Source organism: Nycticebus coucang, chromosome 24 (assembly GCF_027406575.1).
Source record: "Nycticebus coucang isolate mNycCou1 chromosome 24, mNycCou1.pri, whole genome shotgun sequence".
NCBI classification, from domain to species: domain Eukaryota; kingdom Metazoa; phylum Chordata; class Mammalia; order Primates; family Lorisidae; genus Nycticebus; species Nycticebus coucang.
The window spans coordinates 367240-385955 of NC_069803.1; the positions used below are offsets into that span (position 1 = coordinate 367240).

At 39.5% G+C, this 18716-nt stretch overlaps 1 pseudogene; it reads right to left on the minus strand.

Annotated features, from left to right (window-relative positions):
- Positions 1 to 696: 696 nt before the first annotated feature.
- LOC128576581 (putative ankyrin repeat domain-containing protein 20A3) overlaps positions 697 to 18716 on the minus strand; it is a 156479-nt pseudogene continuing 138459 nt past the window's right edge.

Consider the following 18716-nt stretch of genomic DNA (forward strand, 5'->3'; position numbering starts at 1 on the left):
GACTGGGACTTGTATGTAGATGGAAACAGTTACGTGATGGAGCAAGGTGAACGGTGAGCTGGGTATGCAGTGGTCACCTTAACAGAGACTGTGGAGGCTATGCACCTACCTCAAGGGACATCTGCTCAGAAGGCTGAATTAATTGCCTTGACCCAAGCCTTAGAATTAAGCCAAGGAAAAAGTGTAAATATTTACACTGACTCTAAGTATGATTTTCTGACTCTCCAAGTGCATGGGGCATTATACAAGAAAGAGGCATTTTTAAACTCTGGGAGAAAGGACATTAAGTATCAGCAAGAAATACTCCAATTGCTACAGGGAGTGTGAAATCCCCAGAAAGTGGCAGTTATGCACTGTCGTGGACATCAAGAGATGTTTCCACCATCACTAAGGGGAACACCAGAGCTGACACTGAGGCAAAGAGGGCTGCCTCCCAGCCATACCAGGTATGGCGAGTGGCTCCCCTCATCCCATGTGTCCTGGAGCTCATCTCTATCTACTCCAGGGAGGAGAAGAAATGGTTGGCAGTGGAAGGGAGCCAGGATTGAATGGAGGGAGGATGAATAAAGATGTCAGATGGACAGGTAGCAGTCCACCAGATTCTAGGAGCCATTATGGTGACAGTAGTATTTGATGAAGTTGCTGGGCCAGTACTTCTACATCTCCCACCTGGTAGCCCTGGCCAAAACTGTCAGTCTACAGTGTGTCACCAGCAGCTAGTTTAACACATGCCAAGAACCAGTGGTACCCACGGGAATCCAGTTGTATGAAGCAACGCCTTTCGAGGACTTCCAGGTAAACTTTACTAAACTGCCCAGGTTTAGAAGGAACAAATACCAGCTGGTGATGGTCTATCAGACTTGGAATAGGTAAAAGCCCTTCCCACTGGGATAAAAAAGGACTCCTTAATTAGTAAAAATATTGCCCAGAGAAAATGTCCCATGGTTTAGGTTGCCACTCTGTTTTAAATTTGACAATGGGCTAGCCTTCATAACAGAACTAGTGCAAATAATAAACTAAATCTTTCAATAATTTATAGGCCTCAAAACTTAGGGTAAAGTGCATAAACAGGACCATAAAAGCAGAAATTGGTAAACTCTGTCAGGAAGCAAAGCTTAACTGGATGCAGGCCTTGCCTTTGATGTTGCTCAAAGAGACCTTTGTCAATTCTCTGCAATTTAGCAGGAATTCCTAAAAGAACTGGAAAAGACTGAACTGAATAGACAAAACCCTAGAAACAGTAACAAGGAAAATCTCTACTGGGATAATTAACTGTGTTCTGTTTAGTCTTTTGGGTCTGTACATCTTTTCTCTCTGCAAGATCAAGGGGACCAAGTCTAGGTCTGGAATCAGAACCTGATCCCCCTGAAACCAAGGTAGAAAGAACTTTACACCATCATTCTGACCACACGCACAGCAGTGAAGATGGAAAGAATCCTCATCTAGCGTCATCACAGCTGGCTGAATAGGGCTTCAATGATCCTTGAAAAGTAAAGGTAACTTTTAAGACAATCAACATGCCCTGCTCCAGCCACATACTGGGAGCTAGCTGGTCAATGCACAGATGAAGCCTGAGGAAACTCCTTGAGGGACTTGTCTTAATTGGACTTTGAACTTTGGGCAAAGGGGGGAAATGTCACAGGGAAAAGTAAAAACTCATATGCATATTAGCCCCCCCACCATGATACTATTAAGGCCTGAGTAGAGAACCCAACAAGAGTCATAGTCAATAACACCTCAGTGCTGAAAATTAATTAATATTGGCATCTGCAGAAACAAGTTGATATTGAGACCCCAAATTAAAATGTATTAGAGTCTTAAAAGGGGTAAATGAGAGAGGATACCTGAGAAGGGTGAGGTCTAGAAGAACAGGTCTTCTGAAGGAGACCACAAGGATACACATGTAGGGTCCTCTCCATGCTGACTCAGCTCTTGGGAATTTGTAAAGTTAACTTCCTGAAACTTTGAAATTTCCAAGTTCTGTGAAATCCTGTAGTTCTGTAGGGGTGGGAATGGCATCTCCCACTTGATTCAAACTTGCCAATGAGAAGGGTACCTGTGGGAATAAAAAGGGAAAGCTAAGGAAGTAAGGGAGCATGGCCATTTGGAATTCTTCTATGCCGTAAGCTCCCAGCTGGTGAATAAAGCCCATCCTTTTATAAACATGGTATTTGGGTGCTCTTTCTCTCTGTTGGGCCTTGTCTTCCTACAACAGTATGAGATGGAGACTGGAGGCCTCTGCATATTTCTTATACCCCACAGGCTTGGGATCCCAAATGTCTCCTCGGCCCGCTTAAAAGACACTTCTAACTGTGAGCCTCAGCTAAGCAGAAGCTTTCCAAGAAAAGCACTTATCTCTGGGATCTCTCCTGGCCTGGTTTCCCACTTATCCAGTGCACCAAAACTAGTCTCACTCTAAGCCCCTGAGGGTCAAGTCTTTTAATCTGCCAAACTCTTAGATCTCTGCTCTTCCCCTGTATCTCAGTGCCCACCTTTGGTCATTTCAGTCACTAGACTACACACCCTAATTCTTCTCCATGATCCCTGTGCTGAAATGTGCAGGGGCACCTCCCCCACAGTAGCTATACAGACAGCCCACAGCTAAACAGTATTAGCTCCTTTCTCACTCAGCAGCTCAGTTCGGGGTCCCAGATAACACCCAAAGTCATCTGCACACCTGCCCAAGATCTCCCAACGCAGTCCATTGAGTGCCCAAGTCCAAAAATCCAAAAGAGCCCACAGGTAAGGCATTTCCTGCTTGCAGTTTCCCTGTTGCTATGGTTACAGCTGCTGGCAGCCTCTGACTAAACAAATACATCTACCACTTGCTAGTTTTCCAGTGCTTTTGTTCTCCTTGTGGGGTCTATAAGTTGCTCACTGACTTCCTGTGTCACCAAAGGGAAGTTTCTGAGCAGAACCCACCAGCAAGAGATGCCTGGAGTCTTCTCTCCTCACTCTCAGTGCACCCAGTTGCACAGAAGCTGTAACTCAGCTGCCATCTTGCTCCTCATCACCCCTGCCCTTTGTCCACGTTTACACATTATTTAGCTACCAGTCATAAGTGATAACGTGGACCATCACTTTTTTATGTTTATACAATGAGTCATTGACCACATCAAGAGCAGAGAATGAATATCATTTGTAAATATACTTAAAATTTGGCAAATTGACCACATCTCTAGTCTGTATAACATTGAAGTAATTATTCACTGCCTTAGAAGACAGAGTGAAGGCAATTTGACCTGTATACATGCAGTATTTTATTTTCTTACTAGAACTCTATACCTTCAATTTAGCTTTCTATGAACTCTTTGCGGGGGGGGATGTATGGATTATTTAATTTTGTGTCATGACCATCTATTGGGATCTACATTTCTTAAATAAAAATTACAAGATAAAGGATCATAGAACAAGAGGTAGGTCCACAAATAATAGAGATGAAGGACTCTATGGGCTGCCTGTAAAGAGAATAGGAGGGTGAGGGGAATGGGGAATGGAGTGGTGTTTATAGTCTGAGGCTTTTTCAGTCAGAGGGGGTTGGTATCCAGTAGGGTGAGGATATGAAGAGTTATTTTGGGGTGACTAGTTAATAAATGGAGAGATGATGTGAATTGTTACTGGTCCAAAACTGAGAATGAGAAAAATTATAACATAATTAATTAGTGGCTCTATTACATACAATAACCAGGAGTTGTCATAGCCATTAGTAATCCTGAGAGGACATTTCCACCTAGTAGGGGAATGTCACAATACACATTACTGAGACCTCTGCTTGTTTTTAGAGACCTTTTATAAGGTGATAGTGTGGAAGAGGTTGCTCCCATGGTTATCAGAAAAGGAATTGGCTTAACTTCCATTAGGGAAAATACCCAGAGTTTAGTTGTCTGGGACAGCATCCAGAAGGCATCCTGACTTTCTGGGTCTTGTCAGTCTTTTGCAGCTGGGCTCAGGCCAGGTATTGGCCTTGGGAGTTACTGCAGAACTGTATCTTCAGAAAAATCCTAGGCAGTCAGACTTCCAATGAAGACTTTCATGGGCTGACTGCTTTGCCAGTCAGCCTGGTCTACTACACTTAAAGAACAATCCTGAGGAAAATTTGGGGATTTGTTTTGAAATAGCTCTTAGAGTTTCAAGAAGTAGCCAGGTTTTACCTAATGGTGGAAATTAATAACCAGAGCACTGAGAGGTTCTCCCACACCTTGAAGACCAAGGATATCTCTAGGGATTCTGAGAGCACTGGGGGAATTCTGCCAGTTTTTCTACCACATATGGTGGAGAGCAGGTGAGGCACAGTGGAGAGAGGTGGAATGTGATATTATTTAAGGGAAGGATGTGGGGGTTGGAGGGCAATGTGAATGGGTGAATGATGGGAGAATATAGATGGAGGAGAGGTATCCTACACAGAGGAATTTTCCAGGTGTTCTGGTTGAGAAAATAGAGGGATTGTAGGAGGTGGGTTTCAGAAGAGTAGGAAGGGCTGTGGAAGGGCAGAAGGGAAGAGCTGTTTACCGGGTAGGAATAGACAATGGAAATTCTGATGGGTCTGGGGAAGCCAGTGTTACACACATGAGGATAATCTGAGAGGGTTCTCAAGATGAAAGCAGAGAAGGAATATTTCAGAGTAAGAGAAATGCCTGGATGTAGGGAATCCCTGACCATTTACCCAGTTTTTGACAGTAATTATTGATATAAGTGAGAATTGAGAGATTAAAGGTGCAGTGTTCAGGCCAATGCAAGCCACTGTCAAGTTTGTACATAGGCCAAGCAGTATTACCGAAAAAAAAAAAAAAAAAAAGAGATGTTTTGGTTTGAGGTCCGGCTGGAGATGTAGGGGCTTGAGGTTAGTTAGAAGACAGCTTAGAGGTGAAGAAGGGGGAATCATGACTCGGTCATGCCCATAGCAAAAACTGGAGGTAAAGTAAAAGAGATTAAACCTAAGATATAAAGAGAATTTTCAAGGGGGAAAAAGAGGAACAAAAATAACTGAAACTGCAGCCAGAAAGGAATCTGCCTCTGTGTGTGGCTGTCAGACAAAAGATGTTCTAGACCTCTGGAAAGATTCTAGATGAGTGAACCTGTTTTACTGAATGACCAAAAACAGTACAGCTCCACAGTAGGGCAATGGACTGATGAGGCTGGCATCAGGAGATTACCCAAACTCTCCATATATGACTTTAGAAAGAAGAGAGGCTGGCCTCTGTGTGTGACCTTAACAAGCCAGAGGGTTCTGGGCCCACAATTAGGGCACCAGAGGGACAAGACCGAGGTCAGAGAGGACCTGAGCACTCCATGCAAACATCATTCAGGAGTGTAAAAGGAGCAATCTACCTATTCAATTCCATTCCTATTAAAATACCAACATCGTACTTTCAAGATTTGGAAAAAATGATTCTGTGTTTTGTATGGAACCAGAAAAAAACCGTGTATAGCTAAGGCAGTGCTTAGTAATAAAAATAAAGCTGGGGCATCAGCATACCAGATTTTAGGCTGTACTACAAAGCCATAGTGGTCAAGACAGCATGGTACTGGCACAAAAATGGACACACAGACACTTGGAATCGAATTGAAAATCAAGAAATGAAACTAATATCTTACAACCACCTAAACTTCGATAAACCAAACAAGAACATACCTTGGTGGAAAGACTCCCTGTTCAACAAATGGTGCTGGGAGAACTGGATATCCACATGTAAAAGACTGAAACTGGACCCACACCTTTCCCCACTCACAAAAAAATGATTCAAGATGGATAAAGGACTTAAATTTAAGGCATGAAACAATAAAAATCCTCCAAGAAAGCATAGAAAGAACACTGGAAGATATTGGCCTGGGGAAAGACTTCATGAAGAAGATTGCCATGGCAATTGCAACAACAACAAAAATAAACAAATGGGACTTTATTAAACTGAAAAGCTTCTGTACAGCTAAGTAGACAACAAGCAAAGCAAATAGACAACCTACACAATGGGAAGTGATATTTCATTTTTGAATCAGACAAAAGCTTGATAACTGGGATCTATAGGGAACTCAAATTAATCCATAAGAACTCAAATTAATCCACATTAAAAAAGCCAACAATCAATTGGCAAGAGACATGAATAGAACCTTCTCTAAAGAAGACAAATGGCTAAAAAACATATGAAAAAATGTTCATCATCCCTATATATTAGATAAATGCAAAACCAACCTGAGATACCATCTAACCCCAGCGAGAATAGCCCACATCACAAAATCTCAAAACTGCAGATGCTGGCATGGATGTGGAGAGAAGGGAACTCTTTTACACTGCTGGTGGGACTGCAAACTAGTACAACCTTTCTGGAAGGAAGTATGGAGAAACCTCAAAGCACTCAAGCTAGACCTCCCATTTGATCCTGCAATCCCATTACTGGGCATCTACCCAGAAGGAAAAATATCCTTTTATCATATGGACATTTGTACTAGACTTTATTGCAGCTCAATTTACAATCGCCAAAATGTGGAAAAAGCCTAAATGCCCACCAACCCAGGAATGGATTAACAAGCTGTGGTATATGTATACCATGGAATACTATTCAGCTATTTTTTAAAAAATGGAGACTTTACATCCTTCGTATTAACCTGGATGGAAGTGGAAGACATTATTCTTAGTAAAGCATCACAAGAATGGAGAAGCATGAATCCTATGTACCGAATTTTGATATGAAGGCAATTAACTACAATTAAGGTCATGGGGGGGAGGAAAAGCAGAGAGAGGTTAGGAGGGAGGGTGGTGGTGCCTTGGTGTGTGCCACACTTTCTGGGGGCAAAACATGATTGCAAGAGGGACTTTACCTAACAAATGCAATCAGTGTAACCTGGCTTATTGTACCCTCAATGAATCCCCAACAATAAAAAACAATAAATAAATAAATAAATAAATAAATAAAAGCAGCAGAAATGGTTTAAATAAGTTAAAAAGGATCAAGCTGAAATGAGTAATTTACAAAAGAGCTTACTGCAATATCTACCAGGGAATGTGTTTTTCTTCAAATACATTGTGCTTCAGTGCCATACAGAAGGATGGTAAGCTGAGATTTTTTTTAACCAATGAAAATTTTCATTTGAAATTGATTGAAAATTTGGATTTTCAAATATATGAACATATAGAGCTTTGACTCACTTCATTTATATACTTCCACATAATGTAAATAGAAAAGACTGACATGGTAAGAATATTCCTAAAATTTTATTTACAAAAACTGATTATTTTTTAAAGTAGTTTTTAATTTTTTTAATTTTAAAATAATATGAAGGTACAAATTTTTAGGTTACATTGTTCTCACTTCCAAGGTAAAGTTCAAGTTTTAGTTGACCCCTTCAACCAGGGGTTGGCTGAACACCCTCACATTGTGTACATTAGATGAAATCCCAAGTGTGGTGCATCTGTATATATACTTTTTCAAACTCACACACATACAATTCAGCCAATTAAAAATGAAATCTTGTCATTTGCAGCAGTGTGATTGGGAATGGATGTCATGGTGTTAAGTGAAATAAACCTGAGTTTATTTCAGAAATAACTCAATAACTTTCAGAAATGTGGCATGTTTCACACATAAAAATACTAAAAAGTGATTCCAATGGAGGCAGAGTAGAAGATTCTCCTAATACCCCTCTCCCCACTTCCTTCACCAGCCTCTGGTAACCACACTTCTACTAGCTGGTGAATCCCAGATGAAACTGCCTTCATAAACTGACTTCCTGTTTGCATAGGGCCACTTCAGACTCTCCCTAAAAGTGTACTGCCTAGAAGCTGGGAGCTAACTTTTCAGGTTCTGTGGAATCTGAGGGCAAGCCAACCCAACCCAGGCTTACCCAGCTGCCCTCCCTGCCACCTCTGCCCAGCAGAGATTAAGGACTCATTTGGAAGCTCATTTAGAAGGACCCCACCCACTATGTGGGGGCATTCAAGTGCTTCTCTTGAGGGATTAGAATCAGTCACAGGACCCCAAAACAACACTGCACCTTGTTCCTTCTGGCACCACCATCTGTAAATAGTGAGGTTAGTTTATATACCCCTTTACCATTTACTGACACACTCTTACATGGTGTGTGTGTGGGGAGTCCAAGAACTGGTCATTTGGAGAATTACCTACACTTTCCCTCTGAAAAAGCGCACTACTGAATAAGGACAGAAAGAACTCAGCCAAGTTCCTTAGCATACAAGCATTTAGCCTTCTCCCCTGTTAAGAGCTCTGTCAGTCTGCAGAGGTTGACTTGACCTTCCTACCAGTGGCTATCCCTAGTGGCCAAAAAAGCAACAACCGATCCTTGCTGAAGCTTTGCAAAGACTTTCAGAATCAAACAACCTAGCTATGAAATGCCTTACTCCTATCCTCACCCCAGTGGCAATGGAATTCAAGAAACCCCCGAGAGTTGCAGAATCCCTTCTAAAGTTTGGAGCACTCAAGTACTCCATCTTGGAGCCAAGAGTCTACCACAGACACAAAAGAACATCTCAGCAGTGGACTTGCTCATACAAACATCGATTAAAGAGAGGGGAAACAATGATATATCCCTTCAAAGGGTCATCCAACTGAAGAAAATAGGGTATAGAAGATCCACACGTATAAGCTTCACCCACCATTACTCTGAGTAAGCTGAATCACTATACATTGTCAGGAGGAAGTGAAGATAGTAGGCCTCTAAGAAACTGGATAGGTATAATAAATTTGTTAGGGAAACTCAACGGATACTCAGGCCCAAGACTACTCTCTCTGACACAATATCATTCAGGCAGGGATTGATATTCAGGGTCTCAGAGATAGGCCAATAAGCCAGCCCTATCACATGTGGTTCTTTCTTTTTTTTATTTATTTATTTTTCACATGTAGTTCTTTATTAAGAAATTATGTGAGAAGGAATCAACAAAACACTAAGTATAAGGTCAATGTTTAGAGAAATAATAACTCCTTACTAATGGATATCGACCTAAACAAAAGAATCAAAATGACAGATGAATGTAAGAAAAAGTATCAAATGTACTCAGTACTATTATGAAACCAATTTACAATTACTCACACTTTGTTTTGTGTGTGTTCATCTTTTTAATATTAATATTAAATCATAGCTGTGTACATTAATGCAATCATGGGGCACCATACACTGGTTTTATAAACAGTTTGACACATTTTCATCACACTGGTTAACATAGCCTTCATGGCATTTTCTTAGTTATTGTGTTAAGACAATTATATTCTACATTTACTAAGTTTCACATGTACCCTTGTAAGATGCACCGCAGGTGTAATTCCACCAATCACCCTCCCTCCTCCCCTCCTCCCCCCTACCTCCTCTACCCCTTCCCCATATTCTTAGGTTATAACTGGGTTATAGCTTTCATACACTTTCATATGAAAGATAAATCATAACTATAACCAAGGATTAAAAAGGGAAGAGGAGGGGAGGGGGGAGATTTGATGGAGGGCAGGTAATTGGTGGGACTATACCTATGGTGCATATTGCAAGGGTACATTTCTAATCAATTCAGTATAGAGTATATATGTCTTAACACATGTATTACGTAGATGAGGTGAAGGATATATTAACTATTTCAATGTAAGCATTCCAAATCAGCACATTGTACACCATAAATGCATTAATGTATACATGAACTAAGTGGTTATGACTTAGTAAAAAAAAATGACAGATGAAGAATTTTGAACATGTGTTGTAGGAAAGTTCATGGAAATACAAGAGAAAATTGAAACCCACAGAAAGAAGCCACAAAGACCATGCAATAATGAGTGATAAATTCTCCAAAGAAATGAAAGTACTGAAAACGAAAAGGAACTTCTAGAAATGAAAAGAAAAGCATTCAAGAAATTACAAAACACAGTGGAAAGCCTTAAGAGCAGGTTCAATTAGATAGAAGAAAGAATCTCAGAACTTGAAGATACCTTTGTGCTAAACAAATCAGTTAAAGAGAAAGAACAGAGAAATAAAAAAGAAAAGACTACACAAAATGTAAAACTATGCAAAGAGACCAAACATAAGAATTATAGGTGTCCCTGATGGTGCAGAAGAAAATACTCAAGGGTTGGATAATTTATTTGAGGAAAATTTCCCTGCCCTTGCTAGAAATCTGAATATCCAGATACAAGAAACACAAAGGACACCTGAGACATTCATTGTAATCAGGTAATCATGGTAACACAGAATCATTAGGTTGGTCAAAATAAACAAGAAAGGGACCATTTTATGAGCAGAACTAGGCTTTAACAGTAGGTAACTTACAAAAGATAACTGATCGGACTAACTCGAGACTTCTCAATTAAAATCCTACAAGGCAGAAGTTATTGAACAGCTATCCTCAGCCTTCTAAGATAGAATAATGGCCTACTTGGAATCTAATATCCTGCAAAATTAAGTTTTCTCTATGAGTGAGATATAAAGACCTTCATAGAGAAACAATTGCTGTGGGAATTTGTGAAGAACAAACCTGCCCTGCAGGAAGTATTCAAACCTGCTTTACACCTGGGTCAACATAACAGATACCCACCTATGTAAAATCACCTAAAAGCTAAAGTTCAGCATCCAGATATCACAATGGCTCTAGAGGTAAAACAAAACAGTAAGGGTGTATTAAACATGATGAAAAGAAATCCACCACACATATTGATACTTCCAATAAATGTGAGTGGCTTGAATTCTCCACTGAAGAGACAGGCTGCTGAATGGGGGGTGGATAAAGGAAACTAAGTATATGCTGTCTCCAAGAAATGCATCTAATTCAAAAGGACTCACTTAGACTTAAGGTGAAAGCATGGAAAACAATATTACATGCAAATGGAAGCCAAAAGAAGGCTGATGTAGTTAGCCTCATATCAGATAAAATAGACTTTAATCAACAAAAGTAAGGAAGACAAAGATGGTAACTGGATGATACAAAGGGACCAAGACAACAAGAAGACTTCAATATCATAAATATTTTTAGCACCCAACAGAGGAACACCCAGATTCTTAAAGCAAACTTTATTCAAAGTAAATAAAATAATAAACAACAGCATTATAATTGCCAGGGACTTCCACACCCCACTGACAAAACTGAACAGATCTTCAAAACTGAAAACAAACAAATAAATAATGGTCCTAAACAGAACTCTAGAGCAAATGGACCTAACAGACATGTACAGAATATTTGACCCCCTAAATACTAAATTCTTCTCATTAGCTCATGAAACATTCTATAAGATTGACTACATCCTAGGTCACAAAACTGCCTCAACAAATTTAAAAAATAGAAATTATCTATGTTCTTCTCAGATTACAGTGCACTAAAACTAGAAATAAATTCCAAGAGAAACACTCATCTCTATGCAAAATCATGAAATCTAAATACCTAATGCTAAATGATAATTGGGTCAAGGAGGAGATAAAGATGGAAATTAAAAGATCCTCAAACAAATGGCAAGGGGGGCACAAGTTACCAAAACGTGTGGGGTGCATAAATAGCTGTCCTGAGAGGCAAACTCATAGACTGACATGCTGACATAAAAGACAGAAGGTTCACAACTTGACAATCTAATGACTAATCTAAAGCAACTGGAAAAGAAAGAGCAAGCCAATTACAAACCCAGAGGAAGAAAATAAATAACCAAGATCAGACCAACATAAATGAAATCAAGAACAAAATAGCTATCCAGAAGATTAGTGAAACAAAAAATAGATTATTCGAAAAGATAAACAAAATTGACAAGTCCCTTGTCACATAAGTAGAAACAAAAGAGAGGACTCTAATAAGATCAATTAAAGATGAAAAAGAAGTTATAACCAATATCACAGAAGTAGAGAACAACATCTTAGAATACTATCAAGATCTCTATGCCTACCAAATTTAAAATGTGGAGATTATGACAAATTCTTGGAAACCTCCTTAAGTTCAATCAAGACGAAATAGATTTCCTGAACAGACCAATATCAAGCACCAAAACTGAAGCAGCAATGAAAATTTTCCAACCACAAAAAATTCCTAGATCAGATAGTTTTAAACCTACATTTTAACAAAGCTACAAAGAAGAACTTGTTTGGTAGAAAATTATTCTATAGCATTGAGAATAAAGGAATTTTCCCCAACTTGCTTAATGAGGCCAGTATTACCTTGATACCAAATCCAGGAAATGGCACAACTGAAAAAGAAAACTACAGACCAATATTCCTTATGAAATTCAATGAAAAATTCTCACTAAAATCTTAGGAAAGCAAATCCAGCTGCACATCAAAAAAAATAATAATCAAAATGATCAAGTGAATATCATCCCAGAGATGCAAAAATGATTCAACAAACACAGATTTATAGATAGTAATCCACTACATAAATACATGCAATAGCAAAGACCATATCATCCTTTCAATCAATGCAGAAAAAGAATTTGGCAAAATTGGGCACCATTTCATAGTAAGAACGATCAAAGAGATCAGCATAGGTGAGATATGTCTCAAAATTATAAAGGTTATATATGACAAATCTTCAGTCAAAATCTTTTTTTTTTTTGCTGTTTTTGGCTGGGACCAGGTTTGAACCCGCCACGTCCGGTATATGGGGCTAGCACTCTTCTAGTTTGAGCCACAGGCAACGCCCAACATATATATATATTTCTATTTTTTATTTATTTTATTTTTTATTTATTTATTTTTATTAAATCATAACTATACAATGATATGATTATGGGGCATCATACACTCACTTCATAAACCATTTGACACCTTTTTATCACAGTGGTTAACATAGCCTTTCCGGCGTTATCTCAGTTACTGTGCCAAAACATTTACATTCTACATTTACCAAGTTTCGCAAATACCCCTGTAATATGCACCACAGGTGTGATCCCACCGATTCCCCTCCCTCTACCCACTCACCCCCTTTCCCACTTCCCCCTATTGTTAAGTTGTAGCTGGGTTATAGCTTTCATGTGAGAGTCCCAAATTAGTTTCATAGTAGGGCTGTGTACATTGGGTATTTTTTCTTCCATTCTTGGGATACTTTACTAAGAAGAATATGTTCCAGCTCCATCCATGTAAACATGAAAGAGGAAAAGTCTCCATCTTTCTTTAAGGCTGCATAGTATTCCATGGTATACATATACCACAATTTATTAATCCATTCGTGGATCGATGGGCACTTGGGCTTTTTCCATGACTTAGCTATTATGAATTGGGCTGCAATAAACATTCTGGTACAAATATCTTTGTTATGTTGTGATTTTTGGTCTTCTGTGTATATGCCCAGCAGAGGAATTACAGGATTGAATGGCAGATCTATTTTTAGATCTCTGAGTGTTCTCCATATATCTTTCCAAAAGGAATGTATTAATTTGCATTCCCACCAGCAGTGCAGAAGTGTTCCCTTTTCTCCGCATCCACGCCAACATCTCTGGTCTTGAGATTTTGTGATATAGGCTAGTCTCATTGGAGTTAGATGATATCTCAAAGTAGTTTTGATTTGCACTTCTCTGATGATTAAAGATGATGAGCATTTTTTCATATGTCTGAAGGCCGTGCGCCTGTCTTCTTCAGAGAAGTTTCTCTTCAAATCCCTTGCCCAGCCTGCAATGGGATCCCTTCTTTTTTTCTTGCTGATGCGTTTGAGTTCTCTGTGGATTCTGGTTATTAAACCTTTGTCAGAGATATACCCTGCAAATATCTTCTCCCATTCTGAGGGCTGTCTGCTTGCTCTGCTTACTATGTTCTTAGCTGTGCAGAAGCTTTTTAGTTTGATCAAGTCCCAGTAGTGTATTTTTGAAGCTGCTTCAATTGCCCGGGGGGTTCTCCTCATGAAATACTCACCCAGACCAATTTCTTCAAGGTTTTCCCTGCATTCTCCTCTAGTATTTTTATAGTTTCATGTTTTAAGTTTAAATCTTTAATCCAGTGAGGGTCTATCTTAGTTAATGGTGAAAGGTGTGGGTCCAATTTCAGTCTTCTTCAGGTTGCCAGCCAGTTCACCCAGCACCATTTGTTAAATAGGGAATCTTTTCCCACTGAATGTTTTTAATTGGCTTGTCAAAAATCAAATAGCGGTAAGTAGCTGGATTCATCTCTTGGTTCTCTATTCTGTTCCAGATATCTACTTCTCTGTTTTTGTGCCAATACCATGCTGTTTTGATCACTATCGATTGGTAGTAAAGTCTGAGGTCTGGTAGTGTGATTCCTCCTGTTTTGTTTTTATTTCTGAGTAATGTCTTGGCTATTCGAGGTTTTTTCTGATTAAATATAAAACGAAGTAATGTTTTTTCAAGATCTTTAAAATATGACAGTGGAGCTTTAATAGGCAGTGCGTTGAAATTATATATTGCTTTGGGTAGTATGGACATTTTGATAATGTTGATTCTTCCTAGCCATGAGCATGGTATGTTTTTCCATTTGTTAACATTTTCAGCTATTTCTTTTCTTAGAGTTTCATAGTTCTCTTTATAGAGATCTTTCACGTCTTTTGTTGGGTAAATTCCCAAATATTTCATCTTCTTTGGCACTACTGTGAATGGGATAGAGTCCTTAACTGCTTTTTCAATTTGACTGTTGTTGGTGTATATAAAGGCTACCGATTTATGAATGTTGATTTTGTAACCTGAGACGCTGCTGTATTCCTTGATCACTTCTAGGAGTTTTGTAGTAGAGTCCCTAGTGTTTTCCAGATACACAATCATATCATCTGCGAAGAGCGAGAGTTTGATCTCTTCTGACCCTATATGGATACCCTTGATCGCCTTTTCTTCCCTAATTGCGGTGGCTAAAACTTCCATTACAATGTTGAAAAGCAATGGAGACAATGGGCAGCCTTGTCTGGTTCCTGATCTGAGTGGAAATGATTCCAATTTAACTCCATTCAATATGATATTGGCTGTGGGTTTGCTGTAGATAGCCTCTATCAGTTTAAGAAAAGTCCCTTCTAGACCAATTTTCTTGAGTGTTCTGATCATGAAGGGATGCTGGATATTATCAAAAGCTTTTTCTGCATCAATTGAGAGAATCATATGGTCTTTGTTTTTTAATTTGTTTATGTGTTGAATTACATTTATAGATTTACGTATATTGAACCAGCCTTGAGACCCTGGGATAAAACCAACTTGGTCATGATGTATAATTTGTTTGATGTGTTGCTGGATTGTGTTTGTTAGGATCTTGTTGAATATTTTTGCATCTATATTCATTAGTGATATTGGTCTATAATTTTCTTTTCTTGTTGGGTCTTTTCCTGGTTTGGGGATCAGGGTGATGTTTGCTTCATAGAACGTGTTGGGTAGTCTTCCTTCTTTTTCTAAATTTTGGAACAGGTTGAGTAATATAGGTACTAATTCCTCTTTAAAGGTTTGGTAGAATTCTGACGTGAAACCATCTGGTCCCGGGCTTTTCTTTTTAGGGAGGTTTTGTATAGTTGATGCTATTTCTGAACTTGATATGGGTCTGTTCAACATTTCCACTTGATTCTGGTTAAGTCTTGGAAGGTGGCGTGCTTCCAAGTATCGGTCTATTTCCTTCAGATTTTCATATTTCTGAGAATAAAGTTTCTTGTAATATTCATTAAGGATTTTTTGGATTTCTGATGAGTCTGTGGTTATTTCGTCTTTGTTGTTTCTGATTGATGATATTAGAGATTTTACTCTTTTTTTTCCTGATTAGGTTGGCCAGAGGTTTATCTATTTTATTGACCTTTTCAAAAAACCAGCTTTTTGATTTATTGATCTGTTGTATTATTCTTTTGTTTTCAATTTCATTTAATTCTGCTCTAATTTTGGTTATTTCTTTTCTTCTACTGGGTTTGGGGTTGGAATGTTCTTCTTTTTCCAGTTGTGTGAGATGTCCCATTAAGTTGTTAACTTCCTCTCTTTCCGTTCTCTTGAGGAAGGCTTGCAGTGCTATAAATTTCCCTCTTAGAACTGCCTTTGCAGTGTCCCAGAGGTTCTGATAGTTTGTGTCTTCATTGTCATTTTGTTCCAAAAAATTGGTGATTTCTTTCTTAATCTCATCTCTGACCCAGCTATCATTCAGCATAAGGTTATTTAACTTCCATGTTTTTGTATGGGTATGCAGATTCCTGTTGTTACTCAATTCAAGTTTTATTCCATGATGGTCCGAGAAGATGCATGGAATAATTTCTATTCCTTTAAATTTACTGAGGTTAGACTTGTGACCTATAATGTGATCAAATTTGGAGTAAGTTCCGTGGGCTGATTAGAAGTATGTGTATTCTGTTTTGTTGGGATGAAATGTTCTGTAGATGTCTGCTAAATCTAAATATTGGATGGTTAGGTTTAAATCTAAGATTTCTTTGCTCAGCTTCTTTCTGGAGGATCGATCCAACACTGCCAAGGGAGTGTTGAAATCTCCAACGATTATGGAGCTGGAGGAAATCAAGTTACTCATGTCTGCTAGAGTTTCTCTTATAAATTGAGGTGCATTCTGGTTGGGTGCATAGATATTAATAATTGAGATCTCATCATATTGAGTATTACCCTTAACAAATATGAAGTGACCATTCTTGTCCTTCCTTACTTTTGATGGTTTAAAGCCTACTGTATCTGCAAATAAGATTGCAACACCTGCTTTTTTCTGATTACCATTTGCCTGAAATATGGATGACCATCCTTTCACCCTGAGTCTGTATTTGTCTTTTAAGTTGAGATGTGACTCTTGTATGCAACAAATATTTGGCTTGAGTTTTTGTATCCAGTCAGCTAACCTATGCCTCTTTAGAGGACAGTTTAAGCCATTCACATTGATGGAGAGTATTGATAAGTCTGGTGGAATTTTGGGTATCGAGTTTTTGAAAGGTCCAGTGGACATTTTTAATCCTTTTGCCAGCGTGGAAGTTGGAGTTTGATCCGAAGTTTCTGAGTGAGTTTACTTTTGTGGTATAGGATTGGGTTGGTCATTGTGGAGGATAGGTCCGAGAACATCCTGAAGAGCTGGTTTACTTATGGCAAATTTTTTCAACATATGAATGTCATTGAAGTATTTAATTTCTCCATCATAGATGAAACTCAGTTTGGCTGGGTACAAGATCCTGGGTTGAAAGTTTTTTTGTTTTAGGAGATTAAAAGTTGATGACCAGCCTCTTCTTGCTTGAAAAGTTTCAGCAGAGAGATCTGCAGTTATTCTAATATTCTTACCTTTGTACGTTATAGTTTTCTTTCGCCGGGCTGCTTTGAGAATCTTCTCTTTCATGTTAACTTTAGTGAAGCTAATTATGATATGTCTGGGAGATGGCTTATTGGGGTTGAATCGTGCTGGGGTTCTGAAGCTGTCTGCTATCTGAATTTCAGATTCTCTAGGCATGTCTGGAAAATTTTCTTTCATAATTTCATGTAGAAGGGCCTCTGTGCCCTTGGCATCCACTTCATCGTTCTCCGAAATTCCTATAACCCTTATGTTGTTTTTTTTCGAATTATCTGAGAGTTCTCTGAGTGAGTGATCCATTTTTGCTCTCCATTTCTCTTCCTCTTTGAGAGATTGGGAGCGTTCGAAGACTATCTTCAATGTCAGAAATCCTTTCTTCTGCTTGCTCCATTCTGTTACTGAGGGATTCTACTGTATTTTTCATATCTTTGAGGGCTGTAAGTTCTTGTTTCAGTGTGTCTAAGTCTTTGGTGGTTTTGTCTTTAAATTCGTTACATTCTTGAGACAGTTTTTGAATTTCTCCTCGAATTCCTAATTCCATTTTATTAATCTTGTCTGCAAACCAAATTCTGAATTAGACTTCTGACATCTCAGCCAGTTGTTTATGAAAGGGATCTTCAATCACATCTGCCATATCTTTTCTTGGGGGGGTTGATCTATTCTGGTTATTCATGTTACCAGAGTTTTTCCGCTGATTCCGCCCCATGGTTTACTCTGTTCGGTTTTTCCCCTGGGGTTTTATCGAGGGCCCGTACAGTGTTGTGGCCTGAGAAACTGGGGCCCTGTCTGGTGTGGTGGAGCAAAGTGGTTCTGTCGTGTTTTCAGCTGGTTTCTGTTCGATCCTATTGCAACTTCTACTCTGGCTTGAAGTCTCAGCTGTGTGGAAAAACCAGCAATTAAGTCACCCCGCCTGCCCACCTCTGGCCTCAGTTGGAAAAGGAGACTCAAACCTTCCTACAATCGCACACCCAGGGCACCGCCTGAAAAGTCCTCAGTCTATTAGCCCATTTCCAAAGGTCCGAATCAACTGTCTCAATCGGCAGTTGTCTCGGGTGGAAGGGTTCAAGAGGTCTCTGGGAACTGGATCACAGGGGCCTGGTGACTCCTCTGACACAGCTCACCCCAGTGCAGCGTGGAGTCAGGAGGAGCCACCCAGCAAACAGAGCAGTCTGGGAAGGTTGACGTCTCCTTCCCCACTTTGCCCCTCCGTCGGACCCAGTCACTGGTATCTCTGCAGATGGCTAACCCAGTTGCCTGCAGTGAACAGACACTCCAGGGGTTTGCACCTGCCTGAATCACAAGGAAGTCTGCCAGGCCCCCGCAGACTTCCGCTATCTAGCAGGAGGTGATGTGCCCTCACATCTTTGAGTGTTTGATGCAGGTGATGGGAAGGAGGTGTTCACTCAGGCTTAGCCCCGTCCCTGATGAATGCTGCTAACAGAACAGAACAGAACAGACAACTTTGTGAGGTTCTGTCTCTGTTCCTGTCGTCGCCTACAGGAGACGGGCTGTTTTGAGTTCAAACGTCTTTGCTGCTGGAGAATTGCGTCTGAACACCTCTCTGGGTCGGCCCCGCCCTG